At 41.2% G+C, this 21626-nt stretch overlaps 1 protein-coding gene across 8 annotated transcripts in view; it reads left to right on the top strand.

The window, feature by feature from the left end:
• gal3st3 (galactose-3-O-sulfotransferase 3) overlaps positions 1-21626 on the top strand; it is a 36798-nt gene that overhangs the window by 2571 nt on the left and 12601 nt on the right. For 3 of the 8 annotated variants that reach the window (XM_053681607.1, XM_053681608.1, XM_053681603.1), the window contains exon 2: positions 2334-2481. The exons of 4 other annotated variants lie outside the window; for them this stretch is intronic. The gene's annotated coding sequence lies outside the window, so the exon portion shown is untranslated. Of the gene's footprint in view, positions 1-2312; positions 2482-21626 lie in introns of all 8 variants that reach the window. One more of the 8 variants, XM_053681605.1, reaches the window with a different exon arrangement.

Genomic DNA, 21626 nt, shown 5'->3' with positions numbered 1-21626 from the left:
AAAATTGATTTAGAATGTACATTACATTACATTATATCCTGTTTGGCACAGAATTTATGATTTACAACTGAGACAGGATGATGATGATGATGATGAGTTGTTTTAGATATATAGATAAATATATAACAAAGTCAGTGTAATGAACACTAAAAAGAAACAAAGAGTCATGGGAATTCTAAGCAGAATTTCTGTTACAGAAATGAATACTTACTTATTCTGCTGCTGTTGATGATCTCTCCCTCGCCTCAGCGCTTCAGTGTAATCTTACCTGTACACGCTGATTTGTACCTAAGAACTGTTGCTGTTATCATAAAGACTGTGATGCTCGAACTGAAAATCTTTTCAACACACGTAATACTGTTTAACTTTAGAGTATGCAGCTGGAGATGAGTAATGATTTATAATAGCACTATCCGCTGTGACCCAGAAAAGGATGTGTTCGCTTTTATGTTTGATTCGTCTTTTCTTCCTCGTGTCGTCTCAGGGAGATAATTCTAACCCCTAACCCTAACCACAAACCTTCACCCCTAACCCTAACCCTAACCCATAACCCTAACCCCTAAACTCTACCCTAACCCTAACACTAGCCCATAACCCTAATCCTAACCCCTAACCCTAACCCCTAACCCTAACCCCTAACCCAAACCCTAACCCTAACCCCTAACCCTAACCCTAACCCCTAACCCTAACCCCTAACCCAAACCCTAACCCTAACCCCAAACCCTAACCCAAACCCTAACCCAAACCCCTAACCCAAACCCTAACCCTAACCCCTAACCCCGAACCCAAACCCTAACTCCTAACCCTAACCCCTAACCCAAACCCTAACCCCAAACCCAAACCCTAACTCCTAACCCTAACCCCTAACCCAAACCCTAACCCTAACCCCAAACCCAAACCCTAACCCAAACCCTAACCCAAACCCTAACCCCTAACCCTAACCCCGAACCCAAACCCTAACCCCAACCCTAACCCAAACCCCTAACCCAAACCCTAACCCCTAACCCTAACCCTAACCCCAAACCCAAACCCTAACTCCTAACCCTAACCCCTAACCCCTAACCCAAACCCTAACCCTAACCCCAAACCCTAACCCAAACCCAAACCCTAACCCCTAACCCTAACCCCTAACCCTAACCCCGAACCCAAACCCTAACCCTAACCCCTAAGCCAAACCCTAACCCAAACCCCTAACCCAAACCCTGACCCCTAACCCTAACCCCTAACCCTAACCCCGAACCCAAACCCTAACTCCTAACCCTAACCCCAACCCAAACCCTAACCCTAACCCCAAACCCTAACTCCTAACCCAAACCCTAACCCTAACCCCAAACCCAAACCCTAACCCTAACCCAAACCCTAACCCAAACCCTAACCCCTAACCCTAACCCCTAACCCTAACCCCTAACCCTAACCCCTAACCCTAACTCCTAACCCTAACCCCTAACCCTAACCCCAAACCCTAACCCTAACCCCTAACCCAAACCCCTAACCCTAACCCCTAACCCTAACCCCTAACCCTAACCCTAACTCCTAACCCTAACTCCTAACCCTAACCCCAAACCCTAACCCTAACCCCTAACCCAAACCCTAAAACCCTAACCCTAACCCTAACCTTAACCCTAACCCTAACCCTAAAACCCTAACCCTAACCTTAACCCTAACCCCAACCCTAAAACCCTAACCCTAACCTTAACCCTAACCCTAACCCTAACCTTAACCCTAACCCTAACCCCCTAACCCTAACCCTAACCCCCTAACCCTAACCCTAACCGCTAACCCTAACCCCAACCCTAACCCTAACCCTAACCCCAAACCCTAACCCTAACCCCTAACCCAAACCCCTAACCCTAACCCCGAACCCAAACCCTAACCCTAACCCCTAACCCAAACCCCTAACCCTAACCCTACCCAAATTCCATGTAAGCTCTATATTCGTGTTGCAGAATATTGTCTTAATCTCAATCAGGCAATCGGACTGTGGCGTTTACATGACTCAATACTACTTAGAGTATTGCTAAATTTAGATTAATATCGAAATATTGATATGCATTCAAACGTAGTCACTGTCGTATCTGGATTCCTTGTTAGGGTTCTAAATCTCCATCCATATTTCAATAAAGTTACTTTGTGACATTATTAAAAGTGCTAGACAAAGAAAATTGAACTGAATTTGTCTCATTCTTGCTACTGGAGAAGTCAAAAGGTTTTGTTTGCATTTTGTCCATATCGATACAAATCAGCAATGTTTGAAGATTGTTGCTGTGGCCTGTAAAGCCAACATGTGAATATGTGCCTGCATACACACACAGTTTCTCATTAACCCGCACTAGCCTGGCGAAACCGATGTGACACTGCTTGAACGCGAATGCTGACGGAGATGGAGTGAGTGTGCAGTGATATGGACTTGTGAAGGCTGGCAGAGGATCAGAGCTGCTCTGATTTCTGAGCAAATCTTTCCTGCAATAACGGACAGCAAAGGTCAGTTAGCTTTTATCTCTGAACTGCCAGTATTATTGTTTAGCTTTTTATCTTTATTAAGGTCAGTGTGATTGCATGTGCGTGCGTGCGTGCGTGTGTGGTGTGTGTCTTACAGTATTATAGAAATGTGTACTGGTATATAACATAAGAGACACAGCTCGAGGAGCATGTGTAGATTAATTCTGGTTCATTCTTTTTAGATTAGTCTTAGTCATATCCCGCAACAGATTTCTGATGAATTTTCAGGAAGCAGTGCTAGTTCATAAATGTTCTCCTGAATTTATGAGTGAGATGAGAAATGGGTGTGTGCATTCATGTGTGTGTTGGCATTTAAAATGGGAATCTGATTAGGCTGGCCTGTGATTAAATATTTACTGGTGGTTTCTCTACAGCCACAGAGAAGTGTGTGCGTGTATGTGTGTGTGTGTGTTGCTGTGGGTGTCAGATGGTGAAAGGAGTGAAAGTCTCTTGTTGGTATAAAGTAGACGATGCAAGAGTAGGACAGAAAAAATGAGCTGCTGTGTTTGTCTAAGTGTGTGTGTGTGTGTGTGTGTGTGTGTGTTTTAGAGGCCAGTGTTTATCCACTGCTTCACTCACGTCGCGTGACATAAAAACAGCACCTGTGAACCATGCCATCAGAATTATTATCTTCAGCGAGACTGCATGTCAGTTGTTTGTGTAAAAGCCTTCGCACGCTTCATTTCTTTTCACATCTTTTCCACAAAAAAAAAGAAGGAAGAATCTCCTTGCGTTTCTGTCCCTTTAAAAAACGAGAGAAAAGTAAGAAAAGTGAGAGTGAATTCAGGAAGTGTCACACCCTGCTGCCGTTTCATCACGTATGAAGTGTCTGGGGTGTGACTAAACTAGAGTTTTGCGGTGGCCAGGGGGTGGCCACTGCTACTTTCGGGGGTCCACACACACACACACAATCAGTATGTTCACATGGACAACAATAAGCCGATATTAACCCGATTAAGCCGATACTCTGATTAAGAAACTATCATGTAAGGAGCGATTATTGATGACCTCATACTCGAAGTAAACACAAATGGAATTAAGACATGTGGAGTATTCCTATTTTAGTCGAATTGTCGACGTGTATTACAGACATGTACACACCTTAATCACACTATTAACGTCATGTGGGAGTTTTCACCGCATTTTGTGACAGGACACGTTAACACACACACACACACACACACACACACTGTACTCACATAGTGGAAAAAATTGGGTCACCCTGTTTGTGTCCTGTGTAAGTGTCAAACATCCAAAATATTTTCAGAAAATAAATCTTAAGCACCAGGGAGATAAGATACAGTAGCATGAATCTGTTACATGAACTGCTGAGTTTATTTACACACACAAAAAAAAAAAAACCCACACACTGCAGTTAGACATAGCAGGCATGAAGCAGACAGGGCCGTTTGCACCTGATCTGCCTGTTTGTGCTTATTTAAAAAAGAACTCTGATATCTCTCCCTTTCTTTTCATGTTTAATTGATCCTGTGCGAAAATATGACAGTCTATGGTTACGTCTAATCCAATTCAATTCAATTCAATTCAATTCAATTTTATTTGTATAGCACTTTTTACAATAGACATTGTCTCAAAGCAGCTTTACAGATGGTAATTGGATGGTAATCATCCAATTACCAACATTTATATCTTAATTACAAATCCTCATTTTCATAACTGTACATTTAAATCACCTACCAGTCTAAGTTAGCAGTTTGATCATTGCTAGCCCTGGTAATACAGAGAGTACCGTATATGCCAGGGGTGGGCAACCTTTTCCGGAAAGGGCCGGTGTGGGTGCAGGTTTTCATTCCAACCAAGCAGAAGACACAACTGAATCTATTGAAAGCCAAGATCAACTGATTAAACAGGTGGGATCAGGTGTGCCTCCTGCTTGGTTGGAATGAAAACCTGCACCCACACAGGTTAAGATTGCCCACCCTTGGTATATACTGTTAGTGATATACGGAGCTAATAGGGATAGTGTGGTGGTGAATCGGCAGAGATACAGAGATGAAGCTGTGGGAGCACAGACGTTGTTAAAGGGTGTTGGACGTTGTTTAATAAAAGGAACTAAATGGTCCCACGCTTATATCGCCTCATTTATATGTGCTGTCCAAATAATACAGGTCTCATAAAAGTTATTCGGCAAACAAACCTGATGCTTAATCTTAAAACTTACTTCAAATATAATGTTTTCTTATTCTACGGTATCTTGCAATCGTATTCTCATCCTCGGCTTGTCCTTGATTACTAAAAAAAACAAACCCTTCTTTCGACAAGAGAAGAAATGACGTGTCAATCTGCGTCAGCAACTGACAGTAATGAATAAAATGTGGCTCCGCCACTGTGTCTAGGGTGGAGCGTGTCAGGGCGTAACTTACTTTTGTCTTTTACATAAAGAGCCATCGTCATTGATGGGTGAATATTATCACCTGATTTTGTAATATGAGAAATGACATTTGCAGGAAGCACTCACTTTTTGCTTACGTAATTGCTAACATATAGAAAATGAGCCTACAATAAATAATAAGTCTATTTAATGAAAGTAAATGTCCATGTTTAATAAAAATGCTAATGAAATAAATAAAAATAGAAAATAAATTGAGGTTTTTCGATTTAGTTTTATACATTTTTCTCATATTTATATAACTTGTTGTAATGTGACAAGTGATAATCTCAAGGTTTACTGGGTTTTATATGATTCTTAGATGACTCTTTGCTCTTTTTTCTCACACTGTGAATTTTAGTGAAGTTTACTGAAAACAAACATCGTCAACAACAATTCCTCCTCAGCCTTCAGCAACTACAAGTGGAACTCCATGTTTGTAAGCGTTGCTATGGTTGTTGCGACTTCTGCTTATTCTCTTAACTACTTCCTGTTGGTTTATAGGATAATTACTCTGAATTGCCCCCTTTCATTTAGAAGAATATTACAACGGCGAACACGTCAAGTATAAATGCCTCATTCATTTGGGGAGGTGTGTGCGCAGTCAGTGGAAGCTCGGATTGCGGAGTCAGGCGAAAGTATAAATGAAACATCTTCGGATGCGGAGCTGAGCAGAGATGTACAACAATGCTGTGCACACCACCACGCGAATTGAGGTCTAGTGCACTCAACACGCTCGACCGTGCACTCCGTGATGACGTCATTTTTGCTGCGTGCATCCTTGCACTATTGTGGACGCGTCGAGTATAAACAAGGCTTTCGGTAGCTCAGCTCATGGCTCGCTCTCTTCTTGGCCGAAGGGAGTTGGGTTTCAGAGCCTCGCAGATCCTGGGGATCTCATATGTATGGATCTTGAAGAGGAGCCGGAGACGAGCACTGCTTTATCTCTTGCTCCGTCTTCTGGGTCCGGCTGTCTGCTATGGAAAGCGAAAGAAAAAAAATAAATAATAATACCCTCTCTGACTCCGAGGAGGTGCCACTGCACCAAAAATGGTATAAAGCATATAAAGAGCTGCTTGAAGTGATCACTAAGGCAGTTGAAAAACTAAATCTAGATGGGTCTGTGGAAGAGGAAGTGGCTCGTAGCAGGCTGGATGCACGCTTTCTCCCCAGTGGAAATAAATCTCTCTCACACAAAAAATTCCTCTTTTTTCCAGAAGTGCATTCCTTCCCAGTCATATCGAGTTTGCCCAGGCATCCACAAGTGGAGCCTGGGCCTGCACTAGTGTGAGGGAGCCACAGAAGTTGAGTGTCGACCCCCCTGGTTCAGAGCTGTGCTCACCACAGTAGTCAGCACAGAGCAGAGCCCGATGTTAGCACAGGAAGTATGATATCTCTTGGACAAAGGGGCCATAGTACCCCATTCTTTGAGGGAGGGAGGTTTTTACAGCCGTTATTTCCTGGTCCTCAAAAAAGATGGGAGTATGCATCATCTGAACTGTACTCTTCGGACATACAGGTTCAAGATGCTGACTCTCAAACTTATCATTACACAGATTCAGTTCGAGGATTAGTTTGTGATGGTAGATCTAAAAGACACATAAATCCAGATAGAAATATCACCCTGTCACAGGAAGTTCCTGAGGTTCGCATTTGGAGGCAACGCATACCAATATCGGGTTCTTCCTTTTAGGCTAGCTTTATCCCCTCGCACCTTTACAAAGTGCATGGATGCTATTCTGGCTCCCTTGTGACTCCAGGGCATCTGTGTACTAAACTACCTGGATGACTGGTTAAATCGAGCATGATCCAGGGAACTGGACCCAACATCGAGATGTTTTTCTCATCCACAGGAAGGGCTTGGGACTCAGGTTGAACCTAAAAAAAAGTATGCTTTCTCCAGTGCAGAGGACAACTTTTCTAGGGGTTGTATGGGATTCTACTACGATAAGAGCATTTCTATCCCCAACATGCGTAGGGTCAATCCTATGAACAATGAGCAAGATAAAGCTGGATCTGGGCATCCCCTCCAGTCTCTATTAGAAACTGTTGCTTATGGCAGCAGCAGTCAGCATCATACCATTGGGCCTATTGCACATGAGGCAGTTTCAGTGGTGGCTGAAAAGTCGGGGGTTTCATCCGAGGGCAATCACTCACGCTCTCTGGAGCAGCCCTCATCTGGAGTGGCATATAAATCATAAATGGCTGTAGTTCTAGCAGTGAAATTCTCTCTTCTTCAGTTGAGAGGTCACCGTGTGTTAGTTGTGACAGACCACACAGCAGTGGTCTCATATATCAACCACCAGGAAGGGTTACGTTCACACCCCCTGTTCAGGCAGGTGCAACTAATTCTTCTCTGGGTGGAGGGAAAGTTACTGTCAGTGAGTGCAATGTACATTCCCGGGGGCAGGCATCCTGTCGAGGCAGGGGCTAAGGCCCGGGGATTGGAGTCTCCATCCACAAGTGGTGGAGTCCATATGGCGGATGTTCGGCCAAGCAGATGTGGATGTGTTCCCCTCCTATGAGACAACATGCTGCCCACTGTGGTTCGCCCTCACTCCTCCTGGACCATTGAGGCTGGACGCCATGGTGCAAACTTAGCCGAGGTCACGTCTGTATGCTTTTCCCCCTATCGCTTTGCTCCCACAAGTTCTAGCAAGAGTTCGTCAAGACCGTCTACGTCTGCTGCTTGTAGCACCTTATTGGTCAGCTCGAATATGGTTCTCAGAGATAATATCCCTGTTAGACGGCTCTCCTTGGGATATTCCCATCCTCAAGGATCTACTGTCTTACTGCCTGATTTATCGCCCTCGGCCGCAAATATGGAAACTGTGGGTCTGGCCCCTGAGGGGCACCAGCTCTTAGATTCCTTGTCTTGCAACTAAGCTTGTAGGGTGCATGTTGAATGCTAGAGCACCATCCATGAGGAAATTGTATACGCTCAAGTGGCGACTTTTTGTCTTGTGCTGTGAGGAACATCAGCTAGACCAAGTAAACTGCGCAATAGCTACAGTCATGGAGTAATTACAAGGACGTTTCTCAGTGGGGTTGGCTCCTTCTACAATCAGTGTCTACATGGCCACCATTTCAGCCAGCCTTGCCCCTATTGATGGAGCCTCTGTGGGGAAACATCCTCTAACACTGAAGTTTATGCGTGGTGTCAGGTGGCTGAGGCCCATCTGTAGATCACACATACCTTCCTGGGACCTTTCTCTGGTCCTAGAAGGTCTGTCAAGTGCCCCATTTGAGCCCTTAGAGTCAGCCTCAGAGAAGCTTCTGACTCTAAAGGTAGCTCTTCTGCTGGCCCTGACATCTCTCACGCGAGTAGGAGATCTACAAGCTCTCTCTGTTGCCCCTTCCTGCCTTGATTTTACCCCTGGATAAGCCAAGGCCTTCCTATATCCTAGAATGCCTACGTCTGCTGCCCAGCTGGTAGTGTTGTTCTGCCCTTCTCCGTTCCTCACACCAGAACAAGAGAAATTGCACCTGGTCTGCTTTGGCAGCAACACTAGAGGTGATGCTGTGTTGAAGCAGCGCATCTCTAATTGGATAGCAGAAGTGATCTCTATCACCTGTGAGGCGTGTGGTCTCGCTACACCTCTGGGCATAAGGGCTCATTCCACTAGGGGGGTCGCCTCCTCGAAGGCTTTGTCCAAAGGGGTAAACTTACAGGATATGTGTGCTGCAGAGGGGTGGCCTAAGCCACACACCTTCATTCGATATTACAGCATGGAACTACATTCTTGCATCAAGTGTCTTGCAGTGACCCTTGGGCTCGGATCTTTTGAACAGGCCATGCCCTCAGTACGAAGGAGTGCGTATTCTCGTTCCCACAGCGTGAAGCTCACGCAATGTTGAGTTCCTTTTGAAAGGGAACATCTGGGTTACGCTTGTAACCCTGTTCCCTGAGAAGGGAACGAGAAATTGCGTAGCTTTGTCATACTGGGGCATGCCTGTGAATTCCTTCTTCGCTTCAGATAATAGAGGCTGACGGTGCGGTTCACAGGTACCATTTTTATATCACGCGACACACTTAATGCATTGATGGGCGAACAATCACCTGATTTTGTAAATGTGAAAAATTACATTTGCAGGAAGCACATACTCACACATGGCTACCTTCTCATCAAAAGTGCTCATCCAGTCCTTTTCATTTCCTTGTCAGTTTTCAACATGCGCCCTTTCAACCTGTTGGTTCTCACTGTGCCAAGGCAATAGATCCCTCTCTTTGCCATTTGAACTTCAAGACCTATGCTTGTAAACCACTCGTCATGGTACAGCTTGAAATTCGATGTGGGGGTATGATGGATGCCAGTCGTAGAACTATGTTGCTACTGGCTCCCAGGTCAGGCGTTCCACTGACTGGTAGTGTCCAGACTGTGTGGAACTCAAAGTTGTATGCGATGCCTTTTGTGTCACAAAGCATGTACATCTTGTACCACCATTTATGGGGCTTGCTGGGGATGTACTGCTTCAGTCGACTTTTTCTTTTGTATAGAATTATTTGCTCATTCACACTTAGGTGTTCATCCATTGGACTGCTTCTCATTCGCTCTACAGCAAAGTTGAGGATAGTTAATTTGAAGAGAGGATCTTGAATTGAGTCATCACTAAAGTGGAGGTTGCTCTTGATTTGTTCCCATCTTTTCATTGGTATTACATCAGCTATCTTGTCAATGCGTGTGTAGGTCTGCCAACACATACATGTTGCAATGAACTGCTTGATTTCTTTCTCTGTGCAGTTTTGGGGTGAGTTAACCTGTTTTTGCATGGAGTAAAGGTTTGTTTTTGTTGGACAATGTGTTTGAGACACTCAGGAAAACATTTGCTTGAAGTAGTAACTTGAAGAATGCACCTTCTCTGCTGAGGCAAGACACGTCTTCCAAATTGGCATTGGAAAATTAATCCGAATGCCTGACTTCCACAACAACCTGCGACTTGTTGCTGGCTGCTCCTGATTACGATCTTCTTCCCTGTCCTCACTCTCACCGCTGCTATCCTCCTGATCCTCAACTAGATAATTTCTTGTCCTCAACTAGATAAAACCTAATTGTCTGATGCACTGCTGTCACTATCTTCTGGAATTGCTACAGTTTCACCTCTATGTCTTCCATAAAACTTACTAACATCAACCTAGAACACAGACATGAAGACTCTTATACTGCCTGATAGTACCGAACAACACTGGCAGCTACACAAGAAATATGTATCTCATAAAAAGACTTTGTCATTTATACATGACACACAGATTTTTTTGTGTTCTTGAGTTATTTATCTTTATAAAATGTGGATAAAAATGACAAAAATCTTTAGAAAACACATTTCCTTTACACACAACACTTGGTGTACACCAAAGATGTTATCACATTGCTTCATATTACATGGACATTCAAATGTGTAAATAATGGCAGAAGGTACACTCGTGACATCTAATATTTTATATTATTCCATAGACATTCAAAAGAATGTAGTGTAAATCAAAAGAATAAATTTATATACATTTATGTGATGCAAATAGTGCTAATAAGGACAGTGATTTTTTTATTTATTCATTTATTTATTTATTTTCTTAAAACAAATCCAAACATTGTACATGTTTTAAGCTCTAAAATAAGCTCTAAATAAAATCATATCATAAGATCATATTGCTTTTCTCTTGACTTTATTTACATAATCCACATAAACCTTGAAATAATCCAAAAGTAATCAGATTACATTCATTTCATATTGTGATACTTGGATTATGTTACTGATTACATTTTTTATGAAGTAATTTGTAACTGTAACGGGATAAATTTTTAAAGTAACTCTCCCAACCCTGCTCATTACATGAACACAGAAGTGTTTCTTACCACACACACTGAACACACTTTGTGTTACTGTAAATGCATTATAGTAACATATTAGGGTGAGCATATTCTGGCTTTCCAAAAAGAGGACACCTTTGGGTTTTTTTTCTTGTTTTTTTTTTTTTGTTGTTGTGGGGGTGGGGTTCATTGATAGCATTCAAAACAATGTTACTATGAATGCAAACTTTATTACACATTTTCCCCTACAATCTTTTGAATGTCCATGAAATAAAATAAAAATATTAGATGCCACGAGTGTACCTTTTACTATCATTTACACATTTGAATGGCCGTGTAATACGAAACGGTGTGATAACATCAAATAAAATATGACCTTATATAGCCATGGGCGTTGTTTTGACTCAGGACAACTGTCATTTGCTGCTATTCTTAAGCAAGTATTTGTTGGTGAACACAACAGTGCTCCACCTTCGCGCGTTCGCTGAGAATAGGCTAATGGCTGAGAGGCAGGAATTTGGCCAATAGTTACTGCAAGCCTTTTATAATCGACTACACATGCATTAGACCATGCGCACACATGCATTAGACCATGCGCACATCATTTTAATGTCCGAAAAAGAGGATATGTCCGGGAAAAAGAGGAGTATGGTAAGCCTAAGAAATAAAACATTTGGGGGCATGCAATTATAGGAAAATTATCAACGAAGCAGTGGTGTGATTCTTCTTTTCTGATTTTTTTCCAGTCCCAAAGTGTTTAATTCCTTTTATACCACACCAACTTGTCAATGGTTACAACTATCAATTTATTAACGATGCACTTTTAATGCTGTGGAACATCTGTGAGACAAGTTCGTTTCTGTTATTCAACTTGTCTTGTTACAAAGAAACCTCACAGCCTGCACTCCTCTGTCCTGAAGACTTTCCCATGGTGGAAAACTTACAGACTGTTACAAAGCACTGAGATTGGAAACAAAACTGCTACCTGAAACACATTTACGGTATTTGGCAGACACCTTTATCCAGAGCGACTTACATTTACCTCATTTATACAGCTGAGAAGTTGAGGGTTAAGGGCTTTGCTCAAGGGCCCAACACTGGCAGGTTGGGAGTGCTGGGGTTTGACTCATGACCTTCTGATCAGTAGCCCAACATCTTAACCACTGAGCAACCACGGGAGACTCTGACACTGGAGACATAAATGTTGACTTCACCATATCTATGAATATAAGTGGAATAACAACATTGTAATCTGATTCTTATTAATGCTTAGATGATGTGGAGAGTCCGCAAACCCTGTGACTCGCGCTGAGCTGTTACTTTTAGAAACGATAACAGTTTTAGATTGAGTGCATTAATATAAACCTGTGATTTGAAGTACAGACCACTGACCAAAATCAACAGCCGTGTAACATAAAGTACATGAACAGTTAACAAACACACCGCTTGTTTCTTTACTTCTAGAAAATAAAGTCTGACTAAACGACACAAGGAATAGGAGCACTGCTACAGTTTAGTGGGTGAAGCTATTACGTAGCCGTCTCTGTGAAACGTCTATCACTCTCGTCTTTTCCACGTTCATATCCTGTTACTGTACGTGTCACGTTTCCGTCTGTCCCCAACTCAAAGTTCTGACCTCGTTGTTACTTAACCGAGAAAAGTGTATAGTCATTAATATGGTGGAGATTTATTTATTTATGTTACACCACCACATCATTGATTATTTTCCTACAACAGAATGTGCCGAAATGTTTTATTTCCTACTTAATCGACACTCAGGGGTTAGTTTTAAATTGTGTAAAATTGAGTAAATCAGCTTTATACAAGCAAAGTAATAATCGCTTCAGGATTGTCGCTTTACTTTTCATTATGTTGAGACCTGGTTATAGTGAAATCAAATTAATGAGCATTTAACTTACTATAGTTATCTAATTGATAGATTGAGCTTTTTTTTTTTTTTTTTTTACTTCTAAAAGGGTAGAGGCAGAGACGTTAACTTGGTAGCAGAAGGAGTGATTAATTCTAACATCTGAAGCGAAAAAGCGCATTAAAGGATTTGAGTGGTAAAGAAAAATGACATTGGGATAAAAGAAAAATTAAGTTTCAGGGCTTTGCTAAAAAATTCATTAAAGCCACCACTGGAACTAGAGAGCAGATATGAAGTCAATGCATTATAATGTCATTATACTGCACGGCTGGAACAAATCAGATATTCCGAAAATGCAACCATGCCCTTTACATAATTAAACGGTACGCCCATTATTGTGCTTTAACTTTCATTTGTTCTCAGTGTATAAATAAACACACCAGTACATACTGTGTGTGTATATACTGTGTGTGTATGTTTTGTATAATGTAAAGTATGTTCATTATTTTAATGACCACAGAAACTCCTACATCCTTGCACATTCTTCATGACATGCTGACCTCAACTGGACTTTCCTCCCTTCTCATCCCCTTTTATCTGTTATCATTTTTTACATCCTGTCCATCTTTTCTTCTGCACGCCTTCATTGATATTCTGTGTGTTATGCTGCCTCATGCACTGTAAGCTCATCTGCCAGTTTTCAGGTCAGCACTTTATACACACTGGAAAATAGATGCTTGTGTGTGTGTGTGTGTGTGTGTGTGTGTGTGTGTGTGTGTGTGTGTGTGTGTGTGTGTGTGTGTGCAGTCACACTGAGCCACAGCTTCTCATGCTGGGTTTTCAGCTTATAACTGTGCAAATGTCCTGTTTTTTTTAGGGGTCGGTATTAGTTCGTATTAGGCTTTGTGTAGTCTGTGGTATTACGCAAGTGACATGCTAGACTCTCACACGTCAACATCCACACCCCATAGTTATGCACGAGTCTTTTGTTTATCCGATTTCTAACGAACAAAACCGTATGAACAAGAAGATCTGGTGGCTTGTTATTAGGATCCGAGCCAGGCACATGTTCATTGTTTAAGATTCCAGCTTTGATAAAAGAGTAGGCTTTTTGATGCAGTACCATTGTGTGACAATCCAACTGTAACAAAGGATAAGAGAGCTGTTTGCCCAGTATGACTTATATTCCATATTAAAATCATCAATTGCAAATGAACGGAGCAGACAGATTGATTGAGGTCAAAGAGAGATTGAATTTGTTGGTTGATGTTTTGGTTGAAAACCATACATTTTTGTTTGATGTCCATCACTTTTCCAGTGCCTGGGCAAGATGCAGAAACTAGTCATATCTATAGAACACACCTGAAATGTGTATAAATTGGCATGACTCATAGAAAAATTCATATAAAATGTTATGAAAGTTAAGGTTAGGGTCAGGGGTTGGGTTAGTACATTGAATCACAATTGAATCACACACTTTTTTTTTTTTTCCTGCTGCTGGCCCAGAGGATATTGTCTTTGCTTGAAAGTTTAATAGTTATTCTCACTCGTGTTTCATTCAGTTGAATGTTAATCCTAACATTTTAATAGGGGAAATAGAACGAAATCCGGTGGAGACGGAACTGCTGTCTGATATTCTACTTTCTGTTACAGAAAGTTCAGTCTGACCAGGATTTAGCGATTTTTCAATCGCAGAAATAATGCAAAATAAAGGAAACACCTCAAAATTCGGAGGAGCTTGCAATCTTTCAAAATTATTACAGATTACATGGGCCAAGGCGCGTCATGTGACGTCTTCACAACGCGCATTCGGCCAAAGCCCTCTTCGATTCATGTCGAACATGTGTAAGACCGTGTGAAAGACCGTGAGGAACTGTTTTGTGCAGTTGCAATTTGCCAATTCAAGTGATTTTCTGCAACACCATAAAAAGCACCAAATACTCCACAAATTGCACGGCAAATTTTTGAAAAAGCCACAGAAAAATCAAGTATTTTTGGCTGCAACAATCACAAAATAACTCTGTGAAATCATGTACAGACGGAATATAAATCCACACCTTCTGACCAATCAGCAGAGCTGTAATGAAAGTGGTAGAGTTATATTAGTTCACTGAGTTATTATTCAAGTGTTGTCTAGTAAAATCACGTTAAAAGCTTGTTTGAATAAACCGAATTGAAATCTTATGTGAAAATCTAATTCGAAATGCTTGATAATATTACTAGATAAAAATGTGTTAACATAAAATATAATCGCAAAAAAGCTAGGGTTAGGGTTAGGGCTGGGTAAAATGTCAATAAAAACAGAATGCAGTGATTTGCAAATCTCATAAACCCATATGTTATTCACAGTAGAACATAGAACACACATCACATGTTTAAACTGAGGAAATGTACCATTTTAAGGACAAAATGAGGTCATTTTGAATTTGATGGCCGCAACACGTCTCAAAAAAGTTGGGACGGGGCAACAAAAGGCTGGAAAAGTAAGCGTTACTAAAAAAGAAACAGCTGAAGGATCATTTTGTAACTAATTAGGTTAACTGTCAACAGGTCAGTAACATGACTTATAAAAAGTGTATCTTAGTGAGGCAGAGTCTATTAGAAGTATGAGGAAGAAATAAGCACTGAAATATTTTTCACAACTGCATTATTACATCTAAAGATAGATAATTACAGTACACGAGATTCCTGCGGTTTGTTGTCTCAGGAGAACAGTCTGTGAGATCTTAGGTGTTAAGATAATCATGATTGTTGGTCAGGACCTATGGGTGTGTGGTGTTTTATTCTTCATCAGCTTTTGGGAATGTAGAAATTACTTTATGTAGAAATGACACATTACGCATCACAAACTACATAAGTAGTTCGACAGGTAAGGGTAACGCTATGGTTGTCATCAGTGCAGGTATGATTGACTTCATCCCTTACAGGTGGCGTTCCCATGAACCTTTGCACTGCTGTGGTTTCCGTGACGAAAAACAAGCCTCTCTGAGGGGCAATGAACACAAAACCGTTCAACGCACAGAAAAAAACCCCTCTTCCAACAAAGACGCTCCCTGTCAGACTGAGTCGTGTTACGTTTCCCTCTGTCGAGTTCTGATCCTCTGCCGTCCCCGACATTTTAACTCCGACCTCGGCATTAGAACGAACTCAAATTAGCCTCTGTTGTGGCATCAATAAGATTTCATTTCAAGGCATCAAAGCCATTTTTAGCTTCTCAGTATAGTCACGGAAAAATACAAGCGTGCACTTCATCGCTTTTTCTTTGTATCTCTGCGTCTCTCTCTGTTTCTTGCTTTTCCAGTCCGTATTTGTCATCAAGTGCGAAGATCAAAATACCCTAAATGACATGTGTCTCAGACTGGTTTATAAGCCTTTCCCAGACCTCATTGTAGCATTGTAGTTGCATGTCTGTTACAGACAGAGCAACTCTTTTTTTGTCCGCCTGTTTTATGCGTACTGTGGAAGGCTGGGGCATTATACTGTATTAAATAATCCTTCACCCAGGTCCGTGAATGTAAGTGATCTATTTTACATGTGCTAACACCACAATTAATTAGTACATGCAATTGGTTGGGCATGTGCCCAGATACCATTAATATGGGCAGAAATGACAGAAATGACCTGCACTGATGTGGGTTAAACAGTGCAATAGAGAACGTGAGATCCAAACCTGCTTTGGTTCAACATTAAGCATTACATTACAATACATTTATATTACATTACTGTTTCCCTACACCAAAAGGCCAACAACAACAACAACAATAACAAAACCATCTAGCTGACCTCAAGTGAAATCCTGTTCCATTTCATGCATCTTGCATTCAGTTGGTTTTTAAAGGAAAGACCATGTTAAAGGGATTCATTTGAGTATTGAGCAAGTCCGATGCTTTCTCATATTCACTCCTCATTCTTTACCCATTCCTCTTTACAGAACAGGTTTGTGGGCCTTCTTTCTCAGACGTGCTCTTTTTTTGTTTTTGTTTTTGTATTTTAGTTCAGACCACAACTTTTCTAGAGGTTTCAGGTGAGGGCTTTGTGATGGTCACACCAATACTTTGTTGTCTTTAAGCCATTTTGTTACAACTTTGGATGCTGGTATGCCTAGGACTGCTGTCCTTGCTTCAATATTTCGAGATAATCCTCCTTATTCATGATGCCATCTACACTGTATGGCCAAAACACTACATTTGGACACCTGAATACTGACCATTAATGCCATTATGAGTTGTTCTGCCTTTGCTCCTATAACAGCCTCCAGTCTTCTGGAAAGGCTTTCCATTACATTTTGGAATGTGACTGTGAGGCAGTCCAACCAGTTCCTTTTCACAGCAAACCACACCAAAAAAATTTAACCAAGTTCAAGAGGCGTTTACTGTCATTTCAACCATATACAGCTGGTACAATACACAGTGAAACGAAACATCCCTCCAGGACCATGGTGCTGCATAAAACAATACATTAACCACCATGAGATGACGCATAACTCAATAACGTCTACACATTCTACACAAAGTGCACATGCAAACATGTGCGAACAATACAAGACACGATGTCGCCACCCCATGTTTGACAGTTGTTGTAGTGTTCTTCTGGTTAAAAGCCTCAACATTTCCCTCTATTCATCTATTCTATTCATGTCCTCTGTTCCTCTGTTCATTGATAGTTATGGCATGACAGTTCAATTTTTGTTTCTGACCAGAGACATCACCTAAAAACCTGGACATCACCTGCTGGTCTTAGAATAGGAGCTTCATCCTTACGCAACAGCCGTTCAGGCCATAGCGATGTAGGATTCTCTTAATAGTGAATTTTACATACGGTGGTACCTGATGCCTCAAACTCTTTCACCGGTTCCTTTCTTGTTTACTCGGGCCATCTCTTGCACCTTTTTCCTTAACAATGCAGTGTCTGTGTTGTTTTTTTTTTTTATATTTGCAAACAATTGTCCCTTTACAGGCAAAGACTGTCCACACAAAACACTTGTTTTGTCTTTTACTCTCTCTCTCCCTTTTTGTCTCACAAACGCATGCCTTCCTGTCCTCTCAGAATACATGTACAGACAAATAAAGTCCTGAGCAGATATGAGTTACAACAGGGAACATTTTCATTAGCTGTGAATATATTCTTAAAGTCTCCAGTGCCTTCCTTGCTTTGTTTCTTCAAACCCCGTTTTTCTGTTCGCCAGCTCTTTCTGTCAACATTGCATTTTGCCCCCGTTGTCATCTCTATTGTTATTTGTTTTCTCCCGACCATAATGAAGCAGGCCCAGTGTCTTTCCCCTCTGTCTCAACTCCCTGGACATAGTGCAATTGCAGAAGAGCAGAACAGCATACTGCTGTTGATAATCGCACTTGATAATTCAATCAAGCTGCAGGCGATTTGGCTTGTACCGTCAGGGCACGTACCGTCATCCAGGGGATTAACTAAGGGAAAAACAGAGGGATTTAAAAGGGAAAAAAAATGAAAGATAAATACTGGGTTATATTTTTCTACTTGTATACAGCGAGCATGATTTCTCAAAATTTTGAGTATATGGTAAAACTGATCAGAGTAAACAGAAGCAAACTGAGTATACGCCATATGTTTGCTTTTAAGAAGCTCTCTGAGATCAATTTATCCCACCAAGATGCTCTTTAAATTTTTAAAAAGGTCTGGCAAAGGCACACAGCTTAATATCTGCCTAATGTCTGCTGCAAATGTCCTCTTATTAATCCACATCAGCAGAAAGAGCGAGTCATCATTAACACGATGAGCAGAACGAGTTATTCCTGCTCGCGTTAGTGGAATTGTGAATGTTAAAGTCAGGATTATGCAGTGAGCCACACACGCACAAACATGCACACACACGCACGCACATGCACACGCACGCACACACACACACACACACACACACACATATTAATAACTCGGGAATATTCCATTTCTTAAACATATTCCTTTAATAATACTTCAATAAAAATGTATTGCCTACATGTACAGTTCCTCTTAACCTCAGTATCCACAAACAATTATTATGCTCCTTAAATGATTCTGTTGTACCACATGCCAGTATTGCTCATGGGACTGCAGGTATCATCTCCTCAATATCAGCTGATTGGCATCAAACACGGGCCATTTGTCTAATTGTGGTTTTGCAGCTGCGTGTTTGTTCCGCTTCCAAAACGTCTGTTATGTATTGCTGATTAGATGGTTGGAATTATTTGTGTATGCGTTCATACATTTGTGATCTTCAAACTGCAAAAGCATTACAGGCTATGATGATCTGCATACTGTGACACAGATAATATGTGTGGCTTTGGTTGTTTTGGTTCCGTGGCCTGTTCTATCATGTCGAATGGGAATATGAACAGCGAGGAATCCTACACAGCTGAAAGCAAGCTCCCTTTACAATTGTAACCTCTGCTGGGTCGGTTTAGATTCGGTGCAAGGTGCTGCGTATCTCAAGCACTATTGACTGTTGTGGAAATCAGTGAAGCCCTTTAGCGTGCTCCTTTCCTGACTTCCTGTTTCAAGAGGAAACACATCAATATACAGAATCAAATCATGGCTCTCGAGTCATATCGTGGGCACTTTAAGCCAGTGCGCTGTGTAAATTCAATTCTCATTGGTCTGAACTTTATCTCTGGACTGACCATTCTGCCACATTCAGTTTATGGGTTTTGCACCACCCCAGTGTAGCTTTGGCAGTATGCTTAGAGTTGTCGTCCTGTTGGAAACTAAACCTCTACCCAAGTCTCAAGTTTCTTGCAGACTGGAACAGTTTTTCTTCTAGGATTGCCCTGTATTTGGCTTTACCCACGTTGCTGCTAATGAAAAGCATCCCCACGACAACATGCTAGCACTACCATGCTTCACTCAGGGTGAGCAGCAGCGTTGAGTTTCTGACACATGTAGCACTTCACATGTGCCAAGGCTCAAAAGTTTTGGTCTGTTTTAGTCTCAACAAATCAGAGAACTTTTGGTGATTCTCCAAACAGGAGCTCATATGTTTGTTTTTTCAAAAGCTCTTCTAAATATTAACATTGTGGAGTGTTTGGGCTATGTGGATGTCTCCAGGTCCTTCAGAGTTAGTCTTGACCTTTTGTTTTCTTCTCTGATTAACCCCCCCCCCCCCCCTCCCCTTTCCAGAGACAAACCTGGATTATTGTTGAGATGTTGCTGTGGATTATGTTAAAATTTTTGATTATTTAAATGAGCAGCCCAGGCAATTGCCTGCCTTGCCTGCCTGTCATGTCACAGCAAACTAGCGACTCCATTTCCCAGAATGCACCGCAAACTACAAACATGGCCGACGATGATTAAGTAAAACACAGACAAATTCACCTTCCCAAGAATACTAATCACACACACCTGTTCCCAATTACACTCACAGTCACACCACACTTTTAAAGAGACTGTTCATTCACTATACATTGGTGAAGTAAACGCTCAGTTGATCTACCCGCTGACCTTACCAAGTTCTGGTTCTGGTTCTGGTTTGCCCTTGACTCTGATTATCTGCCTTACCTGCTCTCGTCTGTCTGACTGATTGTTTGGCACCTGCCTGTCCTTGTTGTTGATTTTGCCTTGCCCTTTGGATTACAACCTCTTCAATAAAAGCTCTTAACTACACTTGTATCTATCTCAAATTCCATTACATAACACTGAGCTATAGATTAGAATAAGCAATACTCACTATCAGACTTTTGAGGGACAACCTCCTGTAGGTTTTTTTAAAATAATGGATTCAATGGCTCTTCATACATAATTTTGTCTGCTTTCCATAGCTCTTTGGCCAGAATGTAACGCTACAAAACAGAAAAGTTGAGGGATACTTTTCTTAACCATGTTCTGCAATGTCTGCTTAAGCAAATGAAGTACGTGAAGCGTTTGACTGTAACCTGTGCAGTATTTGTTTACACCTGACCTTGATATAATCAGGAGAAACGCACAGAGTACAGACATAAGTGTAGATTACTACAGTATAAACAAGCAAATCTAAATCTAAAGCTAAATAACGATAAGTACACTTATCTTCATTTAAAACTGGAAAATGAGAGAACGCTTCAATGAATTTGAGCAACAACAAAAAAAGTGCAGTAGAAGTTTTAACTCTTACACTTTTGTTGAGAAATTTTGTATGTTCTCAAACTGACTTTTCCTTGCCTCAGGATCAAGGGCGTAACCACATCCTGAACGTTGGGGCGGACCAAACCATTTGCTGGAGTGGGGTCACAAATGGTCCTTTTTAGTTCTCTATGTAATAAAGGCCAAAATATTTATATTTACATTATTTATATATACAATGCAAGACCTTTATATAGAGGACTAAAATAACTACAGTAAGGTCAGTGTGTATTACAGTACAAAAACAAGTTAGATTAGATGGTTTATTATATTTCAGATTTTTCTCACTCTCTACCCCCAGGTAAGTCTTTCACCTTATTATGCACAGATAAAGTGAATAATATCTTCCAAACAGTAGAGCAGACCAAATATGAATGACAAAACTTCAACTGTGTATACACACTGCTAACGTTTTTTTCTGTTCCTGTCAGCTTACCCTATTTTTCTGCTGTCTGCTAGCATTTGATTGTCTTTTCATTATTGCCATAATGTCTGTGTAAAACGTCATGACTGTGTCAGCTAGCCAGAAAAAAAAATGACTTACACAAAATTATTTACCCACTCTCAAGTTGCTCCAAACCTGCATGCTGTTTTCAGTGTAACACAAAAGGAGAATTTTGAAGAATGTTTACACAGCTGTACAGAAAAACAGTCCATATAACACAAATCTCTCATATGGCCACCTGGAGTATGGTTTTTATAGCGCCTTTACAGTGCACCTGTAAAGCTCACGATCACTATCTTCTGCCATTTTATGGAACAGAGCTGTAATAGAGTGGAAAAGAGTGGAGGGGGGAGCTTCTTTTATGTGATGAAAAGTAACAGTATTTGGGTTTGGAATGACATAAGGGTAAGTAAATGATAACAGAATTTAAATTTTTAGGTGAATTGTCCCTTTAACTTTTTGAGCACAGGACAAGGACATACAGACGAGCATGAAAATACAAAGGTTGCAGAC

Source organism: Ictalurus punctatus, chromosome 7 (genome assembly GCF_001660625.3).
Source record: "Ictalurus punctatus breed USDA103 chromosome 7, Coco_2.0, whole genome shotgun sequence".
Lineage (NCBI taxonomy): Eukaryota > Metazoa > Chordata > Actinopteri > Siluriformes > Ictaluridae > Ictalurus > Ictalurus punctatus.
This window is presented reverse-complemented; position numbering and strand designations above follow the sequence as displayed.